Source organism: Hyperoodon ampullatus, assembly GCF_949752795.1.
Source record: "Hyperoodon ampullatus genome assembly, chromosome: X".
Taxonomy (NCBI): Eukaryota; Metazoa; Chordata; class Mammalia; order Artiodactyla; family Ziphiidae; genus Hyperoodon; species Hyperoodon ampullatus.
Window position 1 is genome coordinate 46169494 of NC_136913.1, and position 15123 is coordinate 46184616.

Sequence of the window (15123 nt, forward strand, 5' to 3'; positions counted from 1 at the left end):
CACCTACTTGGTTCAGACCTTTGCATTTGGGGTCATGTTCACCCAACAGCTGGAGAACCACCCCAAGCAGTGTTTTATTAAATCCCAGGAATCTCTCCCCTCCACACACTCCACCCTTGTCTCTCTTTCTCATTGAGAAGTACTGGTTGAGGCTTTGGGAAACGTGCCTCTGGCAATCCCTTCATATTTTGCATTTTGATTTTTAGAAGCCTCCTGGCCAGGGAATCCAGCAAGGCCACTTGGTGCTCTCTCACCTCTGTCTGGTCATCCTGCCCCCTTGGCCAAGAAGTGGCTCTCCCACAGCCCCAGTTGTAACAGCCTAAAGCCTTCCCCCTCCTTTGTAATTTTTCTTATTGTTTCCCTGCTCTCACAGTAACCTATGGAGAAGACCTCTGATATCCCCTCCCTTTTGCCTTATTGCAACTTAGGCATCTTTGTCTTTCTCTTACCCACAGACCCTCTGCTGGCATCAGGCAAGCAGGATCACAACAGCTCACTTTTCCAGTGAAATAATCCACTCATGAAGGGGAAATTGAATCGGAAAGGTATGTGGAAAATGGTTATGAAACATACAGTCCGGTTTTTCAATAACAAGTTAGTTCAGCTTGCCAGGGTCTGTTCCATGCCGTGTATATGTAAATAGCTCATAAAAATGATTCTGTTCCTGGTGGCAAGACTACCCTCAATATCTAGAGCATAATAAGACAAAAATATATGGTCATAATATAATAAAACTGTATGAAGAAAATGATAAAATGGAGAAATGAAGAGAATGACCTCAACCAATAGCGATACTGGTGCTGATGACCATATTTTACCGATATATGGATGATCAAGGAACATTTGGAGGAAGGCAACATACCATGATTAAAAACAAACTAGGAGGACTTCCCTGGTGGCCCAGTGGTTAAGACTCTGCACTTCAGTGCAGGGGGCACAGGTTGGATCACTGGCTGGGGAACTGCCTCATGCCACGAGGTGCGGGCAAAGCAAACAAACAAACAAAACAAAACAAAAAACCCCAAAACCCTAGGAAAATAGATTTCAGCACAGGCTGTATACCTCAGTGTGCCCATACTCACAAATACACAAATGATGTTAAATAACTAGAAACAAAATCCATTATAGTCAGGATCTAGGCAAATATACCAATTATCACCCATATTATTACATATCATTTTAGATTTTCTTTCCCGTGTAATGAGATTGTAAAGAGAAAAAAGCCTACCATTTTGGTAAAGAAGACAAAATTGTCATTCTTAGCAGATGGTAGGAATATATTCTTGGGAAACACCTAAGAAACGATGTAAAAATAAATTTTTTTAGGGCTTCCCTGGTGGCGCAGTGGTTGGGAATCCGCCTGCTGATGCAGGGGACACGGGTTCGTGACCCGGTCCACGAGGATCCCACATGCCGCGGAGCGGCTGGGACCGTGGGCCATGGACGCTGAGCCTGCGCGTCCGGAGCCTGTGCTCTGCAGCGGGAGGGGCCACAAAGGTGAGAGGCCCGCGTACCGCAAAAATAAATAAATAAATAAATAATAAATAAATAAAAAATTTCTTTAAATGGTAGAAGTTAATAAACATTAACATTTAAAATCCCAAGAACTTTCATGTATGCCAGCAATAACCCTCTAGAACATATAATGGGGAAACGATGACATCACAGTAGCAATATCAACCACTACAGAATAAACAAAATACTGAGGGATCCTAAAACATATGGTTAGGGCATTGTAGTAGAAAGTGATAAAACTTGTACTCAACTCTAAAAGATATTTGAATAAATTAAGAGGAACTTTAGCAAAGCTGGGAGATTGGACTGGTGCCTGCAGGGAGGTGTGGACCAAACAGGCCCCAGCCACATCACAAGTCTGCTTCACAGTTACCAGGTACTATGTCCTTGTCTCACCAGAGGTGCTGTTTTATGGTCTGCTGCATCACTCCCACATCAGATTATGCCTATGCAATATGTCTGTGCCGGGGGTGGGGCATACTTATTGGAAGGGGGAGGAGAAGCAACATTATAATATGGAAGGAGGTAGAGACTGAATTCCTACTGGCAAAGCCATAGCATGTTCCTGGATAAAGAGATCCACGGGTTGTAGGTTTAGTGCAATGCCAAGGAAATTTTCAAATTAGTTTTTTTCCAAATTTCATAAAATAATTTTATTTTCTACCTGTTAAAACAATAGGGCAAGACAGTTTTAACTTCTTCTAAAGAGGAGTAGAAATCTGTTTTGGGAGACTAGCACTCTGCTGTCTGGTTTATCTATAGTTCATTGTTTCTCCACTGATGAACAGGGTTGTTTTATGAGCCACTGTGGTAGCAGACTTTTACAGCAATAGCTGTGATACGTGCTTGCCTCCCGCATCATCCTTGGCCTTGGCATGGAGCTTGCTTTGTGCCATGGGACCATAGCAAGTGTGAAGCAAGCAGAGAATTGAAAAGTGCCTGTGCACTGGGGTTTACCCTCTCTTGCTGCTCTTGAATCAAGATGACAGGAATGTGAAGAAGCCTGGGCTAGGTGGATGCTGAGAGATCCACAGTCCATGCATCGCCTTCACCCCACCTTACAGTGGATCCTTTGTCAGAAATGTAGGTGGGACCATCCTAGACCATCCAGCCCTCAGCAGAGCCAGTTAGCCGATAGAGCACCAACCACGGATGCATAAGTAAGCCTTCTGAGGAGAGCAGAAGGACCAGTCACCCGAGCCCAGCTGAAGTCGTTGAGCTGTAGAATTATGAGCAAAAGAATCAGTTGTTGTTTAAAGCCACTAAAATTTGGGGTGGTTTCTTATACATCAAGAGCTAGCTGACACCACCATTAACTGCCATCCATCGAAATCCAACCAAAAATAAAGAAAGTATGTTCCCCAGTAGAAATTCCACCTCTTCTTGAAGAGGTTGCCATTGAACTTTCCCTGGAGTCAGAAGGAGAGGGATGAAGTTAAGACATGTAATATTTGTACGTGTCAGTCTTTGTGCCAGACCCTGTGTTGAGCCCTGTATCTTGTTTAACTGACAGCCCATTAAATCCTAAGGAGACAGTTATTATTTCCGTTTCACAGAAGAGAAGGCTTAGAATGGAGTTAGTATTTGAATTCAAGTCTTCATATCTCTATAGCTGTGCTCTCACAAAGTCACCATGTCTTGTCAAAAGGATTCTTTTTATCAAGAGCTACGGTTTATTGTGGCATTTAAAAAATTTTATTTTATTGAAGTGTAGTTGATTTACAACGTTGTGTTCATTTCTACTGTATAGCAAAGTGATTCAGTTATACATATGTATACATTCTTTTTCATGTTCTTTTCCATTATGGTTTATCACAGGATATTGAATATAGATCCCTGTGCTGTACAGTAGAACCTTGCTGTTTATCCATTCTATATATAATACTTTGCATCTGCTAATCCCAAACTCCTAATCTATCCCTCCCCCAGCCTCCTCCCCCTTGGCAACCAGGAGGCTGCTCTCTGTGTCTGTGAGTCCTTTTCTGTTTCATAGATAAGTTCATTCGCGTCATATTTTAGATTCCACATATAAGTGATAGCATATGGTATTTGTCTTTCTGTTTCTGACTTACTTCATTTAGTATGATAATCTCTAGTTGCATCCATTTTGCTGCAGGTGGCATTATTTCATTCTGTTTTGTGGCTTAGTAGTTTTCCATTGTATATAAGTACCACGTCTTCTTTATCCATTCCTCTGTCGATGGACATTTAGGTTGTTTCCATATCTTGGCTATTGTGAAGAGTGCTGCAGTGAACCCTGGGGTGCATGTATCTTTTCAAGTTATGTTTTTCTCCGGATATATGCCCGGGAGTGGGATTGCATATGGCAATCATATGGCAACTCTGTTTTCAGTTTTTTTGAGGAACCTCCATACCATTTTCCATAGTGTCTCCACCAGTTTGCATTCTGTTGTGGCATTTTTGGATGACGTTCAGAGCTGACTTCTTAGGTAAGGTGTTCATTTGCTAAGGGTCACTGAGTTCAAAGGAAGCTATTTCCGCTCTGGATGTTGTTCTCCTGACAAATATAGTGAAAAGCCCACCAGACGGCCCATCTCACTCCCACCAATGAAGGGTGTCACCTTGACATGTTACTTAACACCTTGAAGTTCAATTTCCCCTGCAAGCATAAAATGGAATTAGTGTTACAGAGAAGAAGATGTTCTATTTTGTCATCATCCTGGGCATTGATTTTGATTTGTCGAGCGTCCGCTTTATGCATGTAATATTTATTTACCGGCTAAATTGAAAAATGAGTATCAAAATCTCCTTTCAACAGATTAAGAGACAGACTGAGATGGGTTTAAGGAAGTGAGGCAGCAAGTGATGGAGCTGAGTCACACGTTGGTCTGCCTGACACCAAAGGTAATCTTCCCTTCACTATGACAGATTTCGTGTGTGTTGAGAGTTGCTGAGATACACACACAGTACATGTCATTCCTTGTGGCACAGACTTCCTCCGCTCTCCTTTTTTTCTGCCTGGGAGATCTGGGCACCCAGGAGAACACAGCTTCTATGTAATGTTCTGAAACTGAGAGGATCTGCTCTGAGCGCAACAAGTCTGGGATACATATTTCCACATGTTTTCTGATTTAGGAAAGAGCAGGCAGATTGGAAAGTGACAGCAACATTAGAAGCATGGTCCTGGGAAGTTGGGTGCCTTTCTTGGTGAGATGGGCATGGAAGCTAGAGCTGCCTCTTTTGCCATTAATTTTAAGTGGAATGCAATTCTAAGAGGGAGGAGCTCTCCAGAACAGCTGTCACCACAGATGGAGAATGTTACAGACCTTCTGAGGGCCTTGTGGTCTTCACAGCTGGACCCAGCTTTCAGGAGAGTGACCACACATACCTGAGAGGATTCCTAGATGTACTAAAGGGAAGGAGAGTTGGGAAATGTGATTTTAGTAGTAGTCAGTGAGTGGGAAAACATTGGTGTTTTGTAAACCAAATGCCCTAGAACTTAAGTCTGGCTCTCTCAGTAGCCGTGCAGCCTTAAGCAAGTGAAAATCTTGGACCTTGATAGTTCTCATCTGTGAACTGGGGATAATAAAAGCACCTACCTCATTAACTTCAACCCTCCCCCAAAGGCTTTCCTGACCATGTGTACTCACCCAGCCCTTACACTGCGATTCAATGACCCTCGTCCATTTTACTGGGCTCCCTTGACTTTAATTCTGTCATGGCTCTAATCAAGGAGAACTGTGATGATCTGTCTGTATGTTTGTAAGCACCTGAAAGGCTAGGGTCCAGCCTGATACATACCTGTTCCCCCTGAGTCAGCACAGTGACCTGAGCTCGGCATCCAGCAGGATTTCAAAATACATTGATTGAATGAAAGAGTGTGACAAAGCCTACATGGATCAAGAAGGATGGTCTCATTGCACCTAATAATTGTTTATTACAAATATAAAATGAAAGACGAGTGAAGAGAGGCAACTCCACACATAGCTTTTCACGTGTGTGAAAAGGAAGGCTTCATCATGATCCTTGGATAATCTGTTTTTCCTTGAAGCGCAGCAAGGGCTTCAGAGTGGGGCTACAGTATGTAGTTCAGTAGAAACTCCGCAGATACAAAGGGATTGGAACAAAAAAATACCTCCCCATTTTTCTTTTTCTTTGCTTAACGGAGGCACCATGGGGATGAATACAGGACTTGTACGTTTGTGATTTTGTGAGTAACGGCACACGCGTGCACAGTCACGGGTGTGAGCCCAACGGTCAATGGAGGTCAAGTCCAGGCGAGTGTTTCCACTCTCTGGCAAAGGGGCAGCGCTCCTTGATTTCTCCTGCTTCTTTGATCACTCCCTCCGGTCCCCTGACTGCTGTATCCCCTGTCTTCACTGATACCGTCCTCTGTACAGACCTCTAATTCAGCAACTAAACCCTTCCTAGCGCTGTTCCGTTCATGGCTCAGAGTCAAATGCGAAACCCTCAGAAAGGTGTAGGAGGCCCTACAAGATCTGGCCCCATTTCCTCTCTGACTTTACCCCACCAGCCTCCCTTCAGTCACTCAGGTCCAGGACTCTGCAGTTTCTGGGTCTTGTCAGCCAGGCTCCCTCCTCAGGGTCTTTGCTCAAGCTCTTCCCTTTGCCCGGATGCTCCTCACCCACATCTGCCTGGCTGACTTCCTCATTTCCCTGGAGGCCTTGCTCAGTTCTCGCCTTCTCAGTGAGGGCTAACCAGGCCACAGGACAGCATATTGCCAAGTGCACCCGTCTTTCCCACCCTCCACCCTATCCCTGATCCCCTTTGCCTTGGCCTAAATTGTCCTTTTGTTATAACACTTATCAACTAACAGACTCTGTTATTTACTTCTTTGTTATGTTTGTTGCTTATCTCTGTCCTCCCCCAGAGCTCCCAGCTGTGAGGTCCTTGGTCTTAGGGATCTTTGTCTCTTGCCCACTGGTCAATCTCCAGCAGCCCAGAACTTTGCTGAGCGCACATTGTAGTCATGCAGAGGATATCTGTTGATGTAATGAATGTGTCTGCCTCCCTAGGTACATTGTGATACCCTTGAGGGCAAGGGCCATGTTTCACTGGTCTTTGTCAGTCCATGATCCAGGACACTTTCTGATACAACTGGGAAGGCACTACTGAATATTCATTGAATTAATCTATCCGTTAATTAATTAATTTGTGAAAGTGATCCTAACAGGGAAAACATTCTGTTTACAAACTGCAGTTATTCCAGTAGGTGCCATCTGTGTGAGCACCACGTCTGTATCAGCTGCCATGCAAACTCTGCTAGTCGGCGCGGCCAGATGTCTGACTCATTTTCCGTGGATCCCTCCTAGGCCAGCCCTGTGCTTACTACACAGCATGACTTAGGGTGGCGTTTCCAGACCTCAGGGCTTCGTCACCTAAATAGACTTTGCTTTATCTGCGCAGAACATGTACTAATTTACATAATATATTTTCTTCAAATAAAATTGTATCTTTGAGAATAAAAGGTAATCATACAGTTAAACATGGTGAATGCAAAAGAATGTAATGAGCTCGTTGAAATGGAAGTTGAGATTAATGTGAAGTGATAGTACACGCAGTGAAGGGCACCAAGCTAGGCTCTTCACTGATCTTCTGTAGTTGAATCCTAGGACTACAGGATTTGTAGTTGAATTCCTTCAAAGGAAATATTGTCATTCCCACTTCATAAGGGGGACTGTTGAGATGACGGACATTCTGTAAGTTGCCCACGATCTGGCATAGCGAGATTGCCCAAATGAGAGGGAAACTCGGGGCTCACCGATGATAACACCCCAGAAAGAGTGCAGCATAGGCAGACCCCCGCTTAATTTGCTCCCAGCAGTCCTGTCCGGTTCCCTTCCTTTTTTCACTGATCCAGCTCTGCAAAGCTTTCATCCCATCTCCTAACACTTGCAGAAGCTCTTCATCCCAGAGACCTCGCCCCAGCTGCTTTGGCCAAATGTTGGTATATTCAACAGTGATTCGTGCTGCGGCAGATGGAAGGTGACTATTCTGAGTCCTTGTGAAGGAAGAAAGTAATTGTTGTTTACACTCCTTCATGACTTTTGATGATTGTGGATCCTGGGGAGGGTCCTTTGTTGCAGAGCTAGTTTCCTTGTGTGAGAATCCTGTTCTTGGCAGGATGCCCTTTCCTTCCACAAAGACATCCAACTGGCCCAGGAGGGAAGATCAGGAGTTTACTGATCAATGCTGCTGTGCACCCACAGGCCCAGGCACCGTGAGACCAGTTCCCTCAGAAGCAATACTGCAGATTTCTCAGGGTTACCAAGCTGTTCTGCACATTTCGCAGGCTCCTTTGATGAAGACCACAAGTGAGGTATGGAATCAAAATTGGGATCAGGAAAACGGCCACATTCTCCCGGCACCCCCAGTAAAATCCACCTGTTCTGGGAAGGTGCACCGTTAGTGAGCAGCATGGTAGGGTGGCTCTGACCAGGGGTTCTGAGCCGGGCGTCATCCTCTGGAATTCGAGATTAGTAGGAAAACGGCTTTTCCTTTTCTTTTTTCCCCCCATCTTCTCCTCGGGTGTTTAATTTTTCAGGGCACATTGGAAAATCGGTGGTTTTCTTAGCAGTGTTCCCCAAATACGAGGTCTCCTAGGAGAGGACACCAATTAGACTCTTAGTTTCTGAGCTTCGCTTTAACTTTGATCAAAAAGCTTTTAGTACCAGCCTACATGTCAAAGGAAGTATCCTTGATTTGTTGCTTCAGATGAACTTTCTGCTGTGTGTAATTCGCAAAATTCTTGTAAAGGAATCCTTTTTTTCTGTTGCTGCTTTTTCCTAACTACATATCAGAAGACATGATAAAATCTCTTTGAGGGCCTACCATGTGTCAGGTGTTTACATATCTCACTGACAATTTTCATAAAGTCCCTGTGGCATAAGTACCATTATTCCAGTTTCACAAATGAGGAAATCAAGGCCCAGGAGGGTAGATACCTTGCTCATCACAGAGCTAGGAAGTGGGAGAGCTGGGATTTAGGAGAACTACTGTCTCAATCCATTGTCTGCATATCTCCACATTTTTTAAAAGTTTTGAAAAAAATTCCTGTGTTCTTGAGAGCCACCAATGTAAATTTTAAAATTCCACACCGTTGCTATGTCACCATTCTCTTTATTTTTCGAGTTTTTCTCATGACACATAGTACCTTCCTTTACAGAAAACATTAAGCTTATAACATTAGAGTTGGGGGTGGCAGACATGGAAAGGCTTACACATGGCTAAGTTCTGGGAATTGTTGCTTTTAGCCATATTGTGGTCTAAAGACCGTGCCACGTGCTTTGTAGAGGCCCATGGACAAATGAACCAGATCTCGTCCTCCAACACCTCCTAGGTTCTAGAAGAGTTTGCATGATACTCAAAAACCACACACATGCTACCTATATAGAATGCATCTACTGTCCTACTCCCAGATTGCAAGTGGATGTTTTTGCTGTCAGAGTTTCAGTATGAAAGAAATGCCTTCAGCAAACCTTCAGCAATGCCTACCATGTTTCATGCAGTGTACGTCGTACAGGATAAGCAAAGAGCAAAGAAAATATGGTCCTAGCCCTTAAGGATCTCACAGGAAAACAAACATAAAGAAAGAATGTAATTTCTGAATTAGAAGTATCCACGGAGTACATTTACAGTGCAAGAGAGGAAAAGAGGAAGAGGAGACAAAGATTTGGGTGATAAAAAAGTAGAGGCAGTAGGAGCAGGAGTCAGATCAGGGGAACTGGGACCTTGTGACTGTGAGCATGAAGGCCTCTATCTGAAAATTCCACTGTTTGGGGGCTCATGGATATGATTCCTTAATCCCGAATATTTGTGATCTTCAGCAAAACAAATAATCAAATTACCAGTCTTATATTCACTAATTAATTTCTGCAGTTAAATTTCTTTAAATGATTTTTATGCTTCAATCACTTTTCACTTACAAAGCCTAGGGGATATAAAAAAGCTCCCACCGTGAGGACATTTCAGAAACTGAGAGATTGTTAGAACGGCCAACACTGATCACGAAGCCAGGAAGTCCGCAGTGCACTGGTACTAGAAGCTGCTGAATACAGGGAGCTGGTGTAAAAGTCAGAAAATGTGTATGTTCCATGTGCCGTGGTAGCCTCTCGGGGTAGAGGGATCAGGCAAGCTGATCCAGCTGTCTTAGTACAGAAAATCACGCAGGCAGATCTTAAATCCAGTGGTCTGTAAAGATTTGTCAGGATTATCGAGGAGGCGTGTCACCTGCGCACACGCGCGCGTGCCCACACATACACATACACATACTCACACAGAGTTAATAAATTAGAACTCCGAAACACAGCTAGGATCACAGAGTGTTGGAGCCAGTCTGTCTACCTCTAAAGCCTCAAAGAATGTCTATGACATCAAACCCTTTTTCATAAAAATTTATTTCCATTTAATTCAGAGCCACTACCTGCAGTTTCCCTGACTGTGCTTGCCTGCTGTTGCCCTGTAGAGGGCCTGGGAACTGAGTGGTCTGCTTTATCTGAAGTGCAGGGACTGAGTGGGCAGCTCCAGTGTCCAAGCCCTTCACACTGAGTATGGCCTTATCTTACCAGGACGTGCCCTCGTGTTGCTGTCACACTGCAGGCTGTCTGTTCTTGCTTCTGTATTGCAGTTAATCTTCCACTACACTAGTGTTAGAATTCTCTGCCCTGTGACTTTGGTGGCGCTTATTTTAATTTGCACCTTAGAGGTTCATGTGGTTATGGCTGGGCCGGAAGTGATTCCTCACCCTCCCCAGTAGGTTGGATAGTACAGGGAATTACCTTACGCACAACAGGTTCAATATGCTAATGACCTGAATACTGGTGTATCAGCTTTCTAGTGCTGTGTAAGAAATTGCTGCCAATTTGGCAGCTTAAACCAGCACGTATTTATTATTTCACGGCTTCCACGGGTAACACGTGTGGCATGCATCAAGTGAGTTCTCTGCTTAGGGTCTCACAAGGCTGAAATCAAGGTGTCAGTGGGCCTGGGATCTTACCTGGGGGCTCCGGGGAAAAAGCAGCTGCCAAGCTTATTCATCCAGGTGACTGGCAGAATCCAGCTCCTGTGGTGGCAGGACTGAACTATGTCCTTGCAGGATGTCGTCGGGGCTGCTCTCAGATCCTAGAGGCTGCCTGTGTATGGTTTCCTCCATCTTTAAGCAAACAGTGGTGTGTCAGGTCCTCCTTGGGCTTCAGGTCTCTGTTGCTTTCCTCTGCTGCAAGCCAGAGAAAACAGTCTGCTTTTAAAGGGCTCCTGTGGTTAGATTAGGCCCTATTGGATAATCCAGGGTAATCTCCTTATTTTATGGTCAGGGGTTTAATAACCTTAATTACAACTGCAAAATCCTGTTAGCCATGCAGCATAGTGCAAATGTGCACGTGATTCCTCCTCTAATTCACAGTACCTGGGATTATGGAGGGGTATGTTGGGAGACCAGTTTTAGAATTCTGCCTACCACAGCCTTTACTAACCATCAGATGATTATTTGTTAAAACCCTGTTTTGCGACCCTGATGGGGTATCTGTAATTCCTGTGATCATACTGCCCACTCTGTACTGAGTTCCATCATGTCATTGTGTAGTTTTACTTGCACCAGGAGCTTGTGCCTTCCCACGTGTATTGGTCAGGGTTCCAGGGGAACCGGACCAATAGGATATTTAGAGAGAGAGAGAGAGAGAGATTTTTTTTTTATTAGGAATTGGCTCCCATGTTTGTGGAGGCTGATAAGACCCAAGATCTGCATTTGGCAGGGTGGAGACCCAGGAGAGCTGATGGTGTAGTTCCAGTCCGAGTCCAAAGGCCTGAGAACCAGGAGAGCCAGTGGTGTAAGTTCCAGTCCCAAAGTTGCTGGCATCGTCTCAAGAAGATGCGCTTTTTCAGTTCAAGTCCGTAGGCAGGGAAAGACCAGTGTCCCACCTCAAGCAGTCAGGCTTGAGTCCCTCCTGCTTGAGGGAAGGTCAGCTTTTTTTGTCCTATTCAGGCTTTCGAGTGGTTGCCATGCTACACTCCCGTTAGAGGGCCACCTGCTTTACTCAGCCACCTATCCAAATGGTGATCTCATCTAAAACTCCCTCACAGACACACTCACAATAATGGTCGACCTAATATCTGGGCATCCTCCGTGGGCCAGTCACGACGACACATAATATCACACATCACTCCTGGCACCTTGACCCAGTCCATAAATTAACATTTATTTTAAAATTCCTATTCTGTCTCATTTAACTGTTGGGTTTCCCAGCTTCGTTTCCTATAAGACGGAGTTGTGAATAATTTCACTTTGTTCGTTGCATTTAAACTAATTACCTTTAAGGTTATATGTATGAAAGGGAAAAACGGATCAGGAAGCAGCTTACATTCTTTACCGTATAGGAGAATTCTGCATCATGTGGCATGCAGATTTAATAATACCTAATATTTATGAAATATTTACCATATTTAGCAAGTCCTTTTGTAAGCTCTTTAAATGCTTTACCTCATTTGTTCAGCAAAACACCATGAGATACATGCCATTGTTAGTCCCCTTTCCATATGAAGAAACTGAAGCACAGAAGTTAAGTAATTAGTCCAAGATGACAGCTGGTAAGTGGCAGGCCCAGGATTGGAATCTATGGCTTCAGAGCCAATGTCCCTAGCCAATTAGTGTGACCATATAATTTGTCATCCACACCAGAATGAGAGCACTATTAAAAATTATACGTCAGTGGGCATAAAACAGGAAGACTTACACGTATGAAGACACTGCTCACTCTGTTAGTGAACATTCTTTGGGTTGCAAGTAGCAGAAAATTCTTTCCTAGATTGGCTCAATCCAAAAGGAAGTTCATGGTCTCAGAGTATTTGTAACATCAGCATTACTTTTCCTTCCTCTGCTCGATTATTCCTGTCAGCATACAAACTGGTGTGGTTATTTTTATTATTATTATTATTATTTTGAAAAAGCAAACACAAAACGACGTTCTTTTTGCCTCCCTCCCTCTTACCTCCTATGGGCCCATTTCTCCTCCCCTTGGTAGCAGACCTCCCATAAGGAGTGTCTACACTCGCTGTCTCCAGTTCCCCTCTTCCCATTCCGTCTTAATCTCACTCTGATCGAATGAGTACACCTTCACCTAAACTGCAACTGTTCCGGTCAACGTAAGAATGACATCGATATTTCTAAGTCAATGGCTGTGTCACAGTTCCCTCCTTAAGGGACCTGTCCATAATTTTGGACCCAGTTGATCCCTCCCTCCACCTGGAACTACTTTCTCCCCTGGTGTATTATTCAGCATTCTCTAGAGACGTGGAAACAATAGGATATGTATACGGGAAGTGATTTTTTTTATAATGTAATTCTTCTTTATTTGAGTTTTTGTGTTTGTATTTTTTGTTTACATCTTTATTGGAGTATAACCGCTCCACAATGGTGTGTTAGTTTCCACCCTACAACAAAGTGAATCAGCTATACATATACATATGTTCCCACATCTCTTCCCTCTTGCGTCTCCCTCCCTCCTACCCTCCCCATCCCACCCCTCCAGGCAGTCACAAAGCACCGAGCTGATCTCCCTGTGCCAGGCGGTTGCCTCCCACTAGCTATCTACCTTACATTTGGTAGTGTATATATGTCCATGCCTCTCTCTCACTTTGTCACAGCTTACCCTTCCCCCTCCCCATATCCTCAAGTCCATGCTCTAGTAGGTCCATGTCTTTATTCCTGTCTTACCCCTAGGTTCTTCATGACATTTTTTTTTAATTCCATATATATGTGTTAGCATACGGTATTTGTCTTTCTCTTTCTGACTTACTTCACTCTGTATGACAGACTGTAGGTCTATCCACCTCATTACAAATAGCTCAATTTCGTTTCTTTTTATGGCTGAGTAATATTCCATTGTATATATGTGCCACATCTTCTTTATCAATTCATCTGTTGATGGACACTTAGGTTGCTCCCATGTCCTGGCTATTGTAAACAGTGCTGCAATGAACATTGAGGTACATGATTCTTTTTGAATTATGGTATTCTCAGGGTATATGCCCAGTAGTGGCATTGCTGGGTCATATGGTAGTTCTATTTTTAGTGTTTTAGGAACCTCCATACTGTTCTCCATAGTGGCTGTATCACTTTAAATTCCCACCAACAGTGCAAGAGGGTTCCCTTTCCCCAACACCCTTTCCAGCATTTATTATTGTAGATGTTTTGATGATGGCCATTCTGACTGGTGTGAGGTGATACCTCATTGTAATTTTGATTTGCATTTCTCTAATGATTAGTGATGTTGAGCATTCTTTCGTGTGTTTGTTGGCAATCTGTATATCTTCTTGGGAGAAATGTCTAGTTAGGTCTTCTGCTCATTTTTGGATTGGGTTGTTTGTTTTTTGGATATTGAGCTGCATGAGCTGCTTATAAATTTTGGAGATTAATCCTTTGTCAGTTGCTTCATTTGCAATTATTTTCTCCCACTCTGAGGGTTGTTTTTTCGTCTTGTTTATGGTTTCCTTTGCTGTGCAAAAGCACTTAAGTTTCATTAGGTCCCATTTGTTTATTTTTGTTTTTATTTCCATTTCTCTAGGAGGTGGGTCAAAAAGGATCTTGCTGTGATTTATGTCAGCGAGTGTTCTGCCTATGTTTTCCTCTAAGAGTTTGATAGTTTCTGGCCTTACATTTAGGTCTTTAATCCATTTTGAGCTTATTTTTGTGTATGGTGTTAGGGACTGATGTAATCTCATACTTTTACATGTACCTGTCCAGCTTTACGGGTAGTGATTTATTAAAAGGGATTGTCTCACGCAATTGTGGAGGCTGAGAAGTCTCCCAATCTGGTGTCTGCAAGCTGGAGTCCCAGAAGAGCTGGTGGCCTAATTCAGTTTGACTGCAGTGGCCCGAGGACCAAGAGAACCAACGATGTAGCTTCCAGTCGGGGTCTGAAGACCTGAGAAACTGTAGCGCCGAGGACAGAAGAAGATCAATGTCCCAGTTCATTCAGTCAGGCAGGAAAGGCTCAGTTTTTCCTTCCTCTACGTTTTGGTGGGAATGTTTCATGTCCACGCGTGCTGGGAAGGGCACACTGCTTTCCTGAGTCCACAGATTCAAATGTTAGTTTCTGTTCAGGCCTCGAGGGATTGTTTCAGGCCTCGAGGGGTTGTTTCATGTCCACGCGTGCTGGGAAGGGCACACTGCTTTCCTGAGTCCACAGATTCAAATGTGAGTTTCACCTGGAAAGAGCCTTACGGACATACTCAGAGATGATGTTTAGCCAAATATTTGGACACCCTGTTATCCAATCAAGTTGACACATACACACCTGCATTTCAGGACAGTACTTTCCTGGTTGTTCTCTGAGGTCATGCAGCTGTGGCTCCTCAGACTTCTTGGCTGTTTCTCTTCCTCTTCCTGTGACCTCTTGATACCGATAAACCTCAGAACTGAATCCCTGTCCTCTTCTCCTCTTTACCTACACTCATTCCTTTCGTGATCTCATCCAGTACTGTGGCTTTCTATGCCATCTGTACCCTCTTCTCTCCCCAGTTTAGATATCCAACTTAGACTCCAGCGTCTGTTGCCACTGTCCACTTGGAAGACCACATGGATGTCTAATAGACATTAGATTTTAGCCCTGTAAAACTGAACTTATTTCAAAC